Source organism: Zeus faber (genome assembly GCF_960531495.2).
Source record: "Zeus faber genome assembly, chromosome: 1".
NCBI classification, from domain to species: Eukaryota; Metazoa; Chordata; class Actinopteri; order Zeiformes; family Zeidae; genus Zeus; species Zeus faber.
The window spans coordinates 59259888-59272941 of record NC_137193.1 but is presented as its reverse complement, the minus strand read 5'-3'; the positions used below and the strand labels follow the sequence as shown (position 1 = coordinate 59272941).

The window sequence follows — 13054 nt, the reverse complement described above, 5'->3', positions numbered from 1 at the left end:
AGGTGGAGGTTTAATATACTGGGACACCTTTGTTTGAGAACCCTCGGTTCCAGTGATGGTCACATCGGCAACGACCTCAGTGACATACAGCCATGACCGTCGGCTGAAAGAGCACATGGGGCGTGTTTGGAAATACCGGCCAGAAATCCCAGCGTCACCATATATCTTTCTGACATGATGATTTTCACGCTTCGGTATCGCCTCTCTGACAGCGGTTGCACCCAAATAAACAAAACTATGATATCAAATCCAAGATACCAAACCATATTTGAAGCACTTCCAAGCGACTCCGCCCATGGGAGCTTTTTGGACACTGACGAGACAGGTCGAGCAACGACATGTCATACGTCTTCCTCACGATTGAGATACGTACGACGTGCCACCGGATGATTAGCAAACTTATGAAAGGTGAGTAATTGCACAAACACACCCATCAACACAAACACACACAATCCCACACAAACAGTGATATTAGAAATGACACTGTGATTGCGACATGCGAACCAGGGGCGTGGGCCATACACCACCGATCATTTCATACTTGTTTGGACGCCGTCGCTTGTCACTCTGTCTATGTGTGTGTGTAGGTGTGTGTGTTTGTATTATTCTGCCAGTTCTGCCTCAGTCGCCCTCTCTCATTGCTAGGCCTCTCTCCAGCCTCGCCTCGCACCTCGCCTGTCCTACTAACACATATACACACACAGGCACACGGGAACACGCAGAGAAACACACAGACACGCGCAGGCACATGTCAGAGGGGTGATGATCTGGATGAGGCACTGCTCAGCCAAACATCCTACAGTGGTGTGGGTACCAGCCTGTGTGTGTGTGTGTGTGTGTGTGTGTGTGTGTGTGTGTGTGCGTGCGTGCGTGCGTGCGTGCGTGCGTGCGTGCGTGCGTGCGTGCGTGCGTGCGTGCGTGTGTGTGTACAAATGTGTGTGCGCGCATGTGTGTGTATGTGTGTACTGGATAGGCTTGATCAGGTGGAGAGGCCTGGCCCCCTGTGCCTCTGTGCTTGTCAAGAGAGGGAGCACACACACGCACACACATTAACATATGTGAAGGTACTGGTACTAGGTACTAGGTATTCAAACATGTAAGTATACACACATGGACACAGACACACATACACACACACACACACACACACACACACACACACACACACGCACTCACAGAATTGACCAAAAAAGACCACATTTTCACATTTCCCCCCGCTCCGAATTAAATTCAGCCAATATTCTTGGCAGGAACCCAACGTTGTGTTTCGTCCTTCGCATCATCCCAAATTATCTCTCCCGCGCCCCCGTTTACGCGGCGTTCTTCCCCGCAACAGTAAATCCCTCATTTCCCCCTTTGTTTTGCCTCTTCTAAGTATACGCACGCGCACCGTTCTTTCAGCGACGTAAAAAGCCTTGAAAATGCGGAGATAAGGCGGGATAAGTATTGACCGGAATAACAACTTTGAAGATGAAAAAAACAAATTAATTAGGGAGTAAAAAAAATAGAATCTGAGCAACAGCGCGCCTTTAAGTTCATCTGGGTATAAATAAATAAATAAATATATATATATATGAGCGAGAGACAGAGATAAGATTTCGTACATATTTTCCCTCCGTAATCTGTCTTCTTTTTCCCTCTCTCGCTCTGATAGCTGTTGCTCGGTGAGCAGCGTAAACAGCCTCCCCGTCTGCCCCCGGCGCGGCGTGACAGGTCATCTTTGTAGCGGCTGAGTGTAACCTCTCTGTTCTCGCTTAAACCTTCGGGTGGCACGTGGCTCCTCGCTCCACTCCATCTGCCGGGCGCCTGTGAAGTCTGTGCTCGATCACAGGAGCTTTGACTGGAGCTTCTGTCTCCGACACGCCGCCGCCGCCGCACCTAACCCCTGAGCCAGATCAACACCAGAGAGAGGGAAAGGAGAGAGCGAGGGAGCGAGGGAGCGAGCGAGAGAGAGAGAGAGCGAGAAAAGAAAAGAAGACATGAGTGAAAACATCAAGATTTTTTTTCCAACCTCTTTTTGATTTTTTTCTTTTTTTTTTTTTTAAAGGTGTGTTTTCACCCCCTGGGTAAAACATTTCTGAATATTTAGATATGAAAAAGCAGCGGAAGAATTACGTTAACATGTGCTTGTTGAGAGAAATAGATCATCATCGGGGCCAAAAAAAAAAAAAAAAAAAAAAAAAAAAATCCAAAACAAGACAGAACAAAACACAAAAAAAAGAGAACGTTGCCATAGTCGGTATCGGCGCCATCGTGAAATGGTTTAAAGAGGTTAGAATGTACTGTACGTATGTAAATTCACCCCAAATTGCTTTTCTCAGTCAGAGTCTCAGAGTCTTTCTTTCGGAAACGCTATTTTCAGCTTTTAGAACTAACAACAAATCGCCGTAATGTGCCACACCAGGTACACACCAAATAGACAATTCTACCTTTCTTAAACATTATATTTAGTCTAAATCTGTTATTGTCCAACCTAAAGCAGATTCCCCCATTTAATATGCAACCAGCTTATTTTCAAGATACTTACTTTTTTTTTTTAATTAAAATGTAATATATGGGTACGATATTGTAAGAGAAGAAAAGTAAATACATACCATAAGAAAAATAAAAAACAAGTAGACACAAGACAGCAAAACAGTTTGATTACATTAAACATGTCTGAATAGAAGAGCTACGATACCTTGCAGCATTTAACATTTTAACAAAAGGGTTAGAAGTGGATGCATGAGCTGCAACACATATTCACATTCTGTCACATATTATCACATAATTCACATCAATCACTATTACAGCAGAATCGCCGAGACAGTGAAAGACAGGTCCGCGAGCCTTCCTCTATGCCCCTGATATTCCAAACCGGATGGAGCTCTCCATCCAGCTCCCTCAGCCACATCTCAAATGTGGGAATTGTAATTAATGTCCATTGCTGCAATATCCATTTATTTCTTTGCCAACACCGTGCCCAGGGAAACAGCCCGCTTAACACAGTTTATTTTAATGTCTCTTTGTGATGTTATTGATGCACAAAATGAACCGCCTATGTTTTATTGCGATCGTTAATTGTTTTGCATAATTTTAAACAGTTACATACGTTTTAATTAACTGTAGATGCCGGGATGCAAAAGACTGTCCGGAGCGGTGAGGTGCAGCGGTGAGGTGCGGTTTTCCGATGGGGAACATTTTCCAATCCAGTTTGCTGCCAGCCGCACCTGAAAATTCGAAGTGGAAGAAAGTGAAATAGAAGACGTTCTTGTCTTCATTCTAAAATAAATAAATAAAAATAATAGAAAATAATAATTTAAAAAATAAAAAAAATCCTGACTGTTAAATAAACAATATCAGCAAAAAGAACAAAAAAGTTTGCCATTGGTTTAAAGCGGCAGATCACTGCAGAGAGCCACTTTTAGAACAATGGAAATTCAACACCATTATTAAACAGTTTTCTACCAAACAGGCATGGAGGCATCCGTGTTGAACTAGCGGATCTGCTGCTGCTGCTGCAGACTGATGCATTACTTTTCATCCATCCATCTAATTATTCCCTCAGAAACCTGGAATTTGAAGATACAAAAGACCGTCCCTATCTGTCACTGAGCGCCATTGATCTTATTGAAAGAAAATGTGGGTGTAGAGGAAACCCAATATAACTCCATTCCATTAAATTCCACACAGCATTATTCACGCACGGAATTGACAGACATTTCTTTTAATCTTCAACTGTTGTTGAAGAAGAAGGAAATACCCTACACTCCAGGCATTCTCCCTTTTCCATATTTGTGGTGAGGTTAACAAAAAAGGCTATTGAAGCGGGGGAGAGGAAAATACTCCCCCACCTAACTTGTTGATTATTAACGACGGGGATGGGGAGACAGATATGTTCCTATGTATCAGCAATGTTTGAATTGTCAGTCGGAAATCAGCACCGAAGCTTTTATCAAAGCACGGTAAGCTGATCAATTCCGGTCGCTCCTGTTGTCCGTGTGAGTCGGTGCAGCCTTCTCTTATTTGCCACCCGATTCCCGGCAAACTTCGCATTACCAACTATTTATCTCATGTGATGCGTGCATATCCTGCACCTGCGTGGGAGATGGTGTCGGCGTATGCGTGTGTCACGAATTGGGACGTGGCCAATCTCTTTTCGTCGCTCCTACACGAACATGTGACGCGCGCACGTGGCGACGAAAGACGGGCGGCGGAAAGGGACGCGCGTGAACCCCTCAAACCTGCACAGAAAGTGTTGAAGCCGCGGAGGACTTGAAACGTTTGTCTTTTTTCTTTTGTCGAACACAAACCTCCCTCGCGTGCGTCATGGGCGGACACATTCAGAAGTGCACTTCATGTACCGTCAGCTGAATGAGATGAGGGCCGGCCATCGTGGCCGGAAAATGGCACCAAAAAAAAAAAAAGGGCGGTTAAGAAATGAGAGAGGTTCCCGCCGTAGGTCTAAGGCGAGCCTATCCAACTGGTGTGGTCCACCTGTTAAAATAAGACCAGCCCTCTGAATAAATTTGGTTCTCAATTAATTTCGGAAATACCCGTAGGGCTTAAAGCACCTCCTGACCGTGCGGAATATGAAAGATGAGAGAATATCATCTTGAGAAGGGTGCTTCCACTGCGTGTGCTGCGAAAAATCCCCCCCCAAATCACACTTAAAGAGATGTATAATCGAAATTGGCTCATGTTGCAAGATCAAAATTGCAAGCCTGTTGTAATTCATCAGCTGCAGTCAGGACACCAGCTCCATGGCCATCAAAACGAGTTTGACACTGAACGTGAGAACTATCAATAGGCCAGATTATAATACAATCTAATATAATATAATATGACGTATTTTTTTCCATTTCATTTCATCTCCTTATCACTTTATTTGGTTTCATTTGTATTTCTCGGACCCCGCCAGGCGCCAGCTTCGAAACAGACGCTGACTCTGGACTCCCGCTGCGTCTGGCGCTCCTTCCGGTTCCGGTCCCCTCCCCTCCCCGCGCTGGGCTTGTTTACGTTAGCGGCGGCCCAGAGTCTCTCCCCGCAACACGGACCCACCCGAACCCTCACGCAGCAGAGGCTCCGGGCGTCCAGGCGGCTTGAGTGCCACGCAGCACCGGGCGGCACCGAGTCCACCGAGTCGCACCCCCAACACCCCCCCCCCCCCCCACCACCACCACCCCCCCGGGGGAAGAAGAAAAGGGAAAGTCGGAGCGAAGACACCCGCAGTCACCGCAGCGCCAGAGGAAAGCGAAGTCCCACTTCCTGGTAAGAGTCAGAATGTTAGCTTGTGGCTGAACGGGCCGCGGCTAAACTGCCCAACTTTTCCTACGGTAAAAGTTAGCGGCTAGCGGCTAGCACAGCTAACACGCCGGCTAACTTTCACTGTAAGGCAAGTCGGACACAGCAAGTTGACTTTCTCAGCGGAGGAACTTTAAATATTCATTCCTTTCAGATGTGCGCTCTTGTGTCAATATCTGCAAGGCTCAGTTACAGTCTTGTAGTGGATATCTATTATTATAATATATTTTTGCTGTATGTATTTGGTTCCTGTATATATTGCTTATATATCGTGTACATATTTTGGCTCATACTTTTCTTTATTTTTCTGCTATATTATTCGCTGAGTTTTGCACAGCCTGATATATGGTCATTTCACTCAACCGTGTGATGCATGTGACAAATGCAGCATCTTAAGTCTTGGTATTAGGCCCCGAATGTACTATAATACTAGTGTGACAGGCAGTGGTGGAAGAAGTACTCAGACCTTGAATTTAAGCAAAAGAACCAATAACCCAGTAAAAGTACCACGTTGACCATTCTGCTTCAGTAAACGTGCACTTGCTAGTGAATGTACTTGTGATGATATCCAGTATATCCCTGATATATCAGAACTTATAATACAGCATATCGTGTGTGTGTGTGTGTGTGTGTGTGTGTGTGTGTGTGTGTGTGTGTGTGTGTGTGTGTATGTAAATACCTGCCAGCATTAGAATTGACCAAAAACTAATATACATGGTTGTAGTAATTCACAAGGATATGGACCTGATGATGTTTGATGAGCGACGCTGGATAGTTGTTCAATAGCGTGTGATAGCGCCAGTTCCTATTTTTAAAAAACCCAAAACAAAACCTGAAGTAACCCGATGTAATGGAGTAAAACTTGGAAATGCGGTAGAAGAACAGTTGAAAGTCCCTGTAGCGGAATATTCTTTCTACTTGAAAAATGTAGTTAAGTTCAGTGACAGTCCCTCCACCACCGGTGACAACTTGGCAAAGTGGCAACTTTAACCTTTAACGTCGAGCTCTGAAATACTTCCCTCCATTTACACCGCTTTCTGGGATTGTGATGCAGATGTCTCTTCTCTGGTGCTGCTTTGGTCACGTACAGTGGCGCTCACAGAAAATGTGTATCCATAATTGCAGGGTGGTGAATTGGATCATCATTATTATTATTATAGTAGCCCAAACCAATAAAATGTTTTTTAGATAATTCAGTTGCAGGATCAGCAAGCGCTAATTATTTTCCCGCTCGTCTACTAGTTTGTACTTTGCAGCAGAGTTTATGCAGTGATTTGCATGCATGCACTGCAGAACTTATGCAGAACAGATAACAGAGGGCGGGAGAGTCGGTTTACTGACCCTGTTAAGTGGCTGCGTTACGCTGTGTATAAATAGTGACTTTGGGATAGAAGAAACTATCTCCCAACATCAAAGAATTGTAGACCAGCTGTGTAGCAAAGGAATTTCATTACCGTGTGTGATGAAAGTATGCTTCTGCGTACGCTGTATTTGTTTCTCTCATAATCCAAAAGACTACTGCTCACCACTAACAACCCTGAATGTATGGAACATTGTTTTAATTTGGCAGTGCCAAAGTTCTTGCCAAGTAATATACGTTGGGCTTGTCTTTGTTATTAAATGCTTTATCTTAGCTGTTTGGTTCCTTGAGGGGGGGGGGGGGGGTATGTGTGTGTGTGTGTGTGTGTGTGTGTGTGTGTGTGTGTGTGTGTGTGTGTGTGTGTGTGTAATGGCTTCAACAATACAGCTGTTACAATGAGTTTCTGATCTCAATTTACCACTGAAATATTCAAACAATAAAATTGAAATAGCTTCTGTTTTCCCATGTTGATCATACATTTTAAATGTATTTTAATTAGGGATGCAAATTTTAAGGAATTTCCTTAATCGATAGTTGTAAACCTTAACAATCAGTCGTCGATTAATTGATAACAGAAAAGCTAATACCGTGACTTGGGGCTACCTGAGGCGCGCGAGGAGCGTTTCTCCTCATTTTAGTTAATTTCTTATCATTGAAAAATGGAGACGTTTGAGGTGAGACTCACTGAGCTGGTTCACCATACAGGAATATTTATGTGATTTTGCGACTGCCCCCTGTCGTTCTGGTGTGTACTCCTACTTCCTGGCTGGGTTTTTTTTTTGTTTTTTTTTCTCTCTCATAATGCCCTGCGTCCCACAAACACTCCCGTTGATACAATAACAACAAGACCACAGATTGTTCAATTCTTATCAATAAGACAAAATCTTAATTGATTAAATTCTAATAAGCAATTAATCCATGGTGGAAATTTTTTTTACATCCCTAATTTTAACCATATAAGCCACTATTACAATATGAACATTGGGGCCTAATGTTGGCTGAATTTATACAATACAACAGTCACTTCTTGGAACATGGGGCTTCCTTGTAAAATACAACTATTGTTTAACTGGAATGAGACTCCAAAAATCCTTTACTGTTCTTGGCATTTTATAAAGCTTTGGTCGTGAGTTAAAGTTTTAGTTGTCATATATTACAACTGCAGTAAATTAATAAATTTGTCTGGTCTTGATTTAACGGCGATGGCTCCGCGCTCCGATACTCTTCTAATAGTCACATCCAACGTCTCACTATTGTCGGGCTGCGTAGAGATTCAACATTGTGCTCGTTTGCTGCTTTCATTTTTTCCTCTTTGTGCCTGCGGTAGCCAAATATTGCAGGCGCCATTCTTTTCGATTTGGCCAGACCGAAGAGCAATGATTCATTGAAAAAGTGAGTGGGAGCTGACATACCTTGTTGACCCAATTATTACTCACTCCTCTGTTGCGACATTCAACTTTCGTCAAAGACGGGTCGCGGTCCGCGGTGTCACCGGATGATGCAGATGAGCGCCAGCTGCCTCTGAAGTCGCTTATCAAGTAATGCGTCATCAACCTGACAATCAGCAAACGACAGCCAAATGTTTCCATCAAACGGGGATAGGAAGTGTCAATCTCTGTAGAAGCGAGGGAGCTATGCCCGTACGCCGTGCTTTTTAATTTTATGCTGATGAGATGTGGATTGCTTTTGATAGCCTTTGGTAAAGAGGCTGTTTTTTGCCTTGTATTATTTGGATGAATGGCAGGGAGAGAAATGAGTGACACTGAAATGGATTAGGCTACATAAAACATAAATCTTGACTTTCCTCTTTCCATGAATTATGTAACAGTCATTTGCTACCAAAAAGGTTGTCGGGACCAAAATGATTACTTTAACCATTGGAGGAATGTGTTTAATACTAAAAAGGAGGACGTTCTGCTTCTAAGATATCGGGACCTTCATGCTGTCATTCATTGCTGTGAAGTGCGTCACTGATTCTATTGTGTGAGCTGTGATTTAGCAGAGTGGAATTAACCTAACCCCTGTATACAGTGAGAGTTTCCTGGCACCGGAGCCCGTGTATCCTGGATTTAAGATCATATGAGACGTTTGTCATCCAACCACTTTTAACAGTCATCTTGCCCCTGGGCTTTTTTCTCTTTTTTTTTTGCACAAAAGGAGGAAATAAAAATGTTGACTCCCTGTTTTTATCTCTCTCACAAAGCATATTTGACAGTGGGTGCATCCTAAGGCCATTTTTAGCTACATTAAGTTCTGTCTTCTGCATGATGTCAAAGATCTCGGTCCGGTATTACGTATCAATGCAAACAATGTAGTCAACAATGACTAGGGGCGCGTTTTGATGCGGGGTGCAATATGTGCAATATGCGCCCCGTTTACGCGGCGTTCCTACTGCAATCGTAAGTCCATCATTTCCCTCTTTGTTTTGCCTCTCTAAGTATACGCATGCGCATCATTCTTCAAGCGACGGGAAAACATTGAAAACGGAGAACGGGCACAGTAAGTATCGACCGGAATAACAATGAAAAAACAAATAAACTACGGAGTAAAGAAAAATAAGAAATCTGAGCAACCCCGCGCCTTTAAGTTCATCTGGGTCTGTCTGTCTGTCACCCACTGTATATGTATGTAATTATTTTTAAATGTATTTATTTATCTTCTGACCTAAAACAATTCAGTTACTCAATAAAAGTGGATTTGTGTTGGTAAAAGTATAAAAGTCAGCGAATGTCTGTTTACTTCACTGACGTCAGCATAATAAAACATTTGTTTAATAAGTATGACTAGGTGAATAATATGTGCTCTTAATCGCCCAGTATTTATTGAAATACATTGTGGGTCTTCCAATCCTTTTTTTTCATTTGACAAACTTTGCTAAATTGGTTTGTGAATCCGTAATTCTTTAATTGTGAATTTATATGAAAAGTATCCATTATTAATGATATGCTAGTTATGATAGTTGATGAAGTACAATCAATTTCAGGCTTAAAGTACGGAACTGGAGCTTAGTGTAATATACTTCTCTTGCCTCTTGGAGTTTTTACCAGAAAACAAATTCATACTTTTAGTGGTTGCTGTTAAAATCCAAATCCACTCCTCAAAATGCACCTGCATCGCACACATTTTGTGTGTTGAGGTCGAATGTGGAAGCAAAGGAAGGGGGCCGATGTTTACAGTTAAAAAATTTTTTATAACGTTAAAAAAAAGCATTTCTTTCTAAATTAAAAAATAAATAAATAAATAAAATCTAAAAAAAGAATCATGACTTTTTCATATTGAGCATTCCTAGATATCAATCAGTCTCAATGTATCACCCAGTTTTATTTCAATCGTTTTATTTTTGCTTGATGTATTGCTCCAGAGGGCTAAATTGACCAAATATTAAAGTACAAGGGGGAAAGATTTATGTTTATACACCAGCTATGAATCCAATTTAGGTCTTTTTCTTTCCAGGCTCATTTTAGTTTTAGCTTCTACCAAAGTTTTATTTCCTTGGTTTGGCAGTAGGAATGGGCAGCGAAAGCGGCCCCACACTCCCCTCAAACCAACCGGCAGTCAATATTTTCTTCCAATCCATCTCTGTTGTGTTTTGACGAAGGGTCACAGGCATTCTGAGGATCGGAATACCCTTGGAGGATGCCTCACGGCTTGCGCATCACGTGGAAGTTCTCAATATTACTCAGGCATTGATCCCTTTTCTCCCAGGCCCTGCTGCGCTCTGAGGGGAGCAAGACTACAAAGACATGCAAACGTAAAAATTACTGACCTACGACCGCTTTTCAAGTTTCTCAAACACTTTGGTGCCTCTGGATCGGCTCGAGCCACGACTACACAGTATCAGCTGTTTACTGCACTCTGAAGGCTGTTGGAAAAAAAGTTGTATTATTATTTTTTTTTTCTGTCTTGTCTGAGGTCAGACTGGTGTTAATTTCTACTTTCTTATTACAAACAGACCGTGATCAGAATCAGGGGATTTAGGCTTTTTTTGAACCAGAATCTTTTAAAATGAGGGACTGTGCATTTTATCATGTCCATGAAAAGCCAAACGGTTCTCTCACAACTTGATGTTATTTTGTCTCGAAGAAATGTCAGTGTGTTTTAGAAAGTCACAAGTTCATTATTTTATTCTCCTTGCTATAAATCCCGGGAATATGATGATCAATCATAACAGAAAATAGGCTATATTCCATTACATTTTTTTATTATGTTATTTATTATCATTATTGTTTGTTTGTTTTTTCCCAATATGTAGCCTTTCTTTGACTATAGTTGCTATTAATACTGCAATACTGGAGTTTTCCTTTAAAGTCGTCCTGTTGTGCTGACTTCAGTTTAGGCTATATGTGAGCTCAGAGGGCTTATTTTATACTTTTGTTATCATCCCTAACTTTCCCTTGGGGTCGCTGTACATGGCATGGTAAGTCCCCGTATGACATCCACACCACCCCTCCTTGTCTAAACAACACAACCAAAGCCATATTAGCACATTGTGAACTGTGCTGGAAAGCACGATCTCCAGCGGTAGCTCCCTTTTTATAAGAGATTGTGTAGTTCCCTCTGCCTCTCCATCTCATTTGATTATCGCAAACACAAAACTGCAAGTCCCCCCGGATACAAATTCACTTTCATGGAATAATTACAAGATGCTATGTGCCACTGTAAACACCACATCAGTGACGGTGACAGTATGCATTTGTCATGAGATGAGACAAAAGCAGAATGAATTTGCACTCGTGAACAGAGAGCCTGTGCCGCTCGCCGACTGTGCTTTGGGTGTTTGTTCCAACTTCACCACAAATGGGTGTTAATATTTCACACGGGAATCACCCCAGAGAAGAGCACATTTGTGTGCGAGGATGTTGTTTTGAAAAGAGTATCTGAGCTTCTAATCCCCCCATCCCCCTACCACCACCCCACTTTATGTGAAGAACCAGGGACAGTGCTCTGTCACGATAGCTGTCTTTCTCTCTGTCCTCTTTTTTTTCTCTCTTTTTTTTTATTTGTCATTTTCTTTAAAACTTGTTCTTGTGTTAGGCACCCCCCCCCAAGGTTTCTTTGTCTGTGCCCTCACTCGGAGCCGTCCTCTGAGGTCTCGTGGTTTGGATGGGGGATATGAGGCTGTGCTTGGGGCCAGGGGGGTAGCGGTGAGACGGGGAGTCATGCTCACAGACAGCTCCTGTTGCCCAGTGCCCCCACCCCCACCATGGCAACAATCTCGCCAATTCCCTTCCTGTTACCTGGCGTTTATATCGCCCACACAGCCATACATGACTCTACCTGGTATCTCCACATCTCCCTGCCCAAGCCATTCTCCTCTCCTGGGCGGTCTTCTATGCTGCTATGCCCCCCACCCCACCCAGCACAGCCTGGCCCAGTGTCAATGGGAGCCAGGCATCTCCACTCCCTCGGAGCAGCAGGAAGTGGCAGCAGCAGGGGTTAGGCCTACATGGCGCTGCCGGCTGGCTCCGTCAGAAGTCTTGCCAAGCCGAGGCCCAGAGACCTTTGCCAGTGCGGTGCAGCACTAGAGCACTGAATAAAAATATTTTACAGATGTCTGAAGGCAGGCAGTGGAAGCCAGTAGAAGCAGCAACACACTGTGTGTGTGTGTGTGTGTGTGTGTGTGTGTGTGTGTGTGTGTGTGTGTGTGTGTGTGTGTGTGTGTGTGTGTGTGTGTGTGTGTGTGTGTGTGTGTGTGTGTGTGTGTGTGTGTGTGTGTGTGTGTGTTTTTTTTAACAGGATGTAGCAGGGCAGTAGCTTTGCTGGAGAGATGCATAGAGCGTGATACGATGGTGGTCATGAGGCTAGGCGTGTGAGGAAGTGGGTGCTTGGCTGGTGAAACATAGAGAGCTTGGCTGGTCCAGTTTGCGCTGGCTACTGCCTGAGGAGGAGTGCTAGAATTGGATTGTCCGGGGTTGGGTGGGGTGGGAGGGGTTGTTCAAGAAGCCGGCGCTACCCTAGTGTGAGCACTGGCTGGGCGTCCAGCCAGCTCTGGCTTGACAGTTTAACAGTGAATATTTAACATTGTGCTGAGTGGCAGAGGTTGGCTGTAAACCACATCAACAATCATCATTGCAGCAAAAAAAAAAACTGTTTTAGAAGTCGGGCCTTAGTTGCAGAACCCACCCTAAAAACTCACGCACAAGCAGGCAGCACATCTTGAAGCTATGGTTTTAGAAAAGGCAGATGGCATGGGCTGGTGGTGTCGCAGTGTTAAAAAAACTAAAAAAAAACCCACCAGGATCCGCTGATGAAAGCGGCTCCCGTTCACTTTGAACAGGGAGTCTGTCACGGTTGGTGTCTGCCGTGTGGCTCCGGGTCAAACTGTGGTACGCAACTCCTGGAATTTGCGCTTTTTAAGTTTTTCATGTTCAAATCAACTGCAGGGAAAAAAACAGAGGGTGGAAAAAAACA

At 43.5% G+C, this 13054-nt stretch overlaps 1 protein-coding gene across 1 annotated transcript in view; it reads left to right on the top strand.

Annotated features, from left to right (window-relative positions):
* Positions 1 to 5185: 5185 nt before the first annotated feature.
* Positions 5186 to 13054, top strand: part of nek7 (NIMA-related kinase 7) — a gene marked incomplete at its 3' end in the record, with an annotated part of 83167 nt that continues 75298 nt past the window's right edge. The window contains exon 1 of the mRNA XM_080012963.1: positions 5186 to 5250. The remainder of the gene's footprint in view (positions 5251 to 13054) is intronic.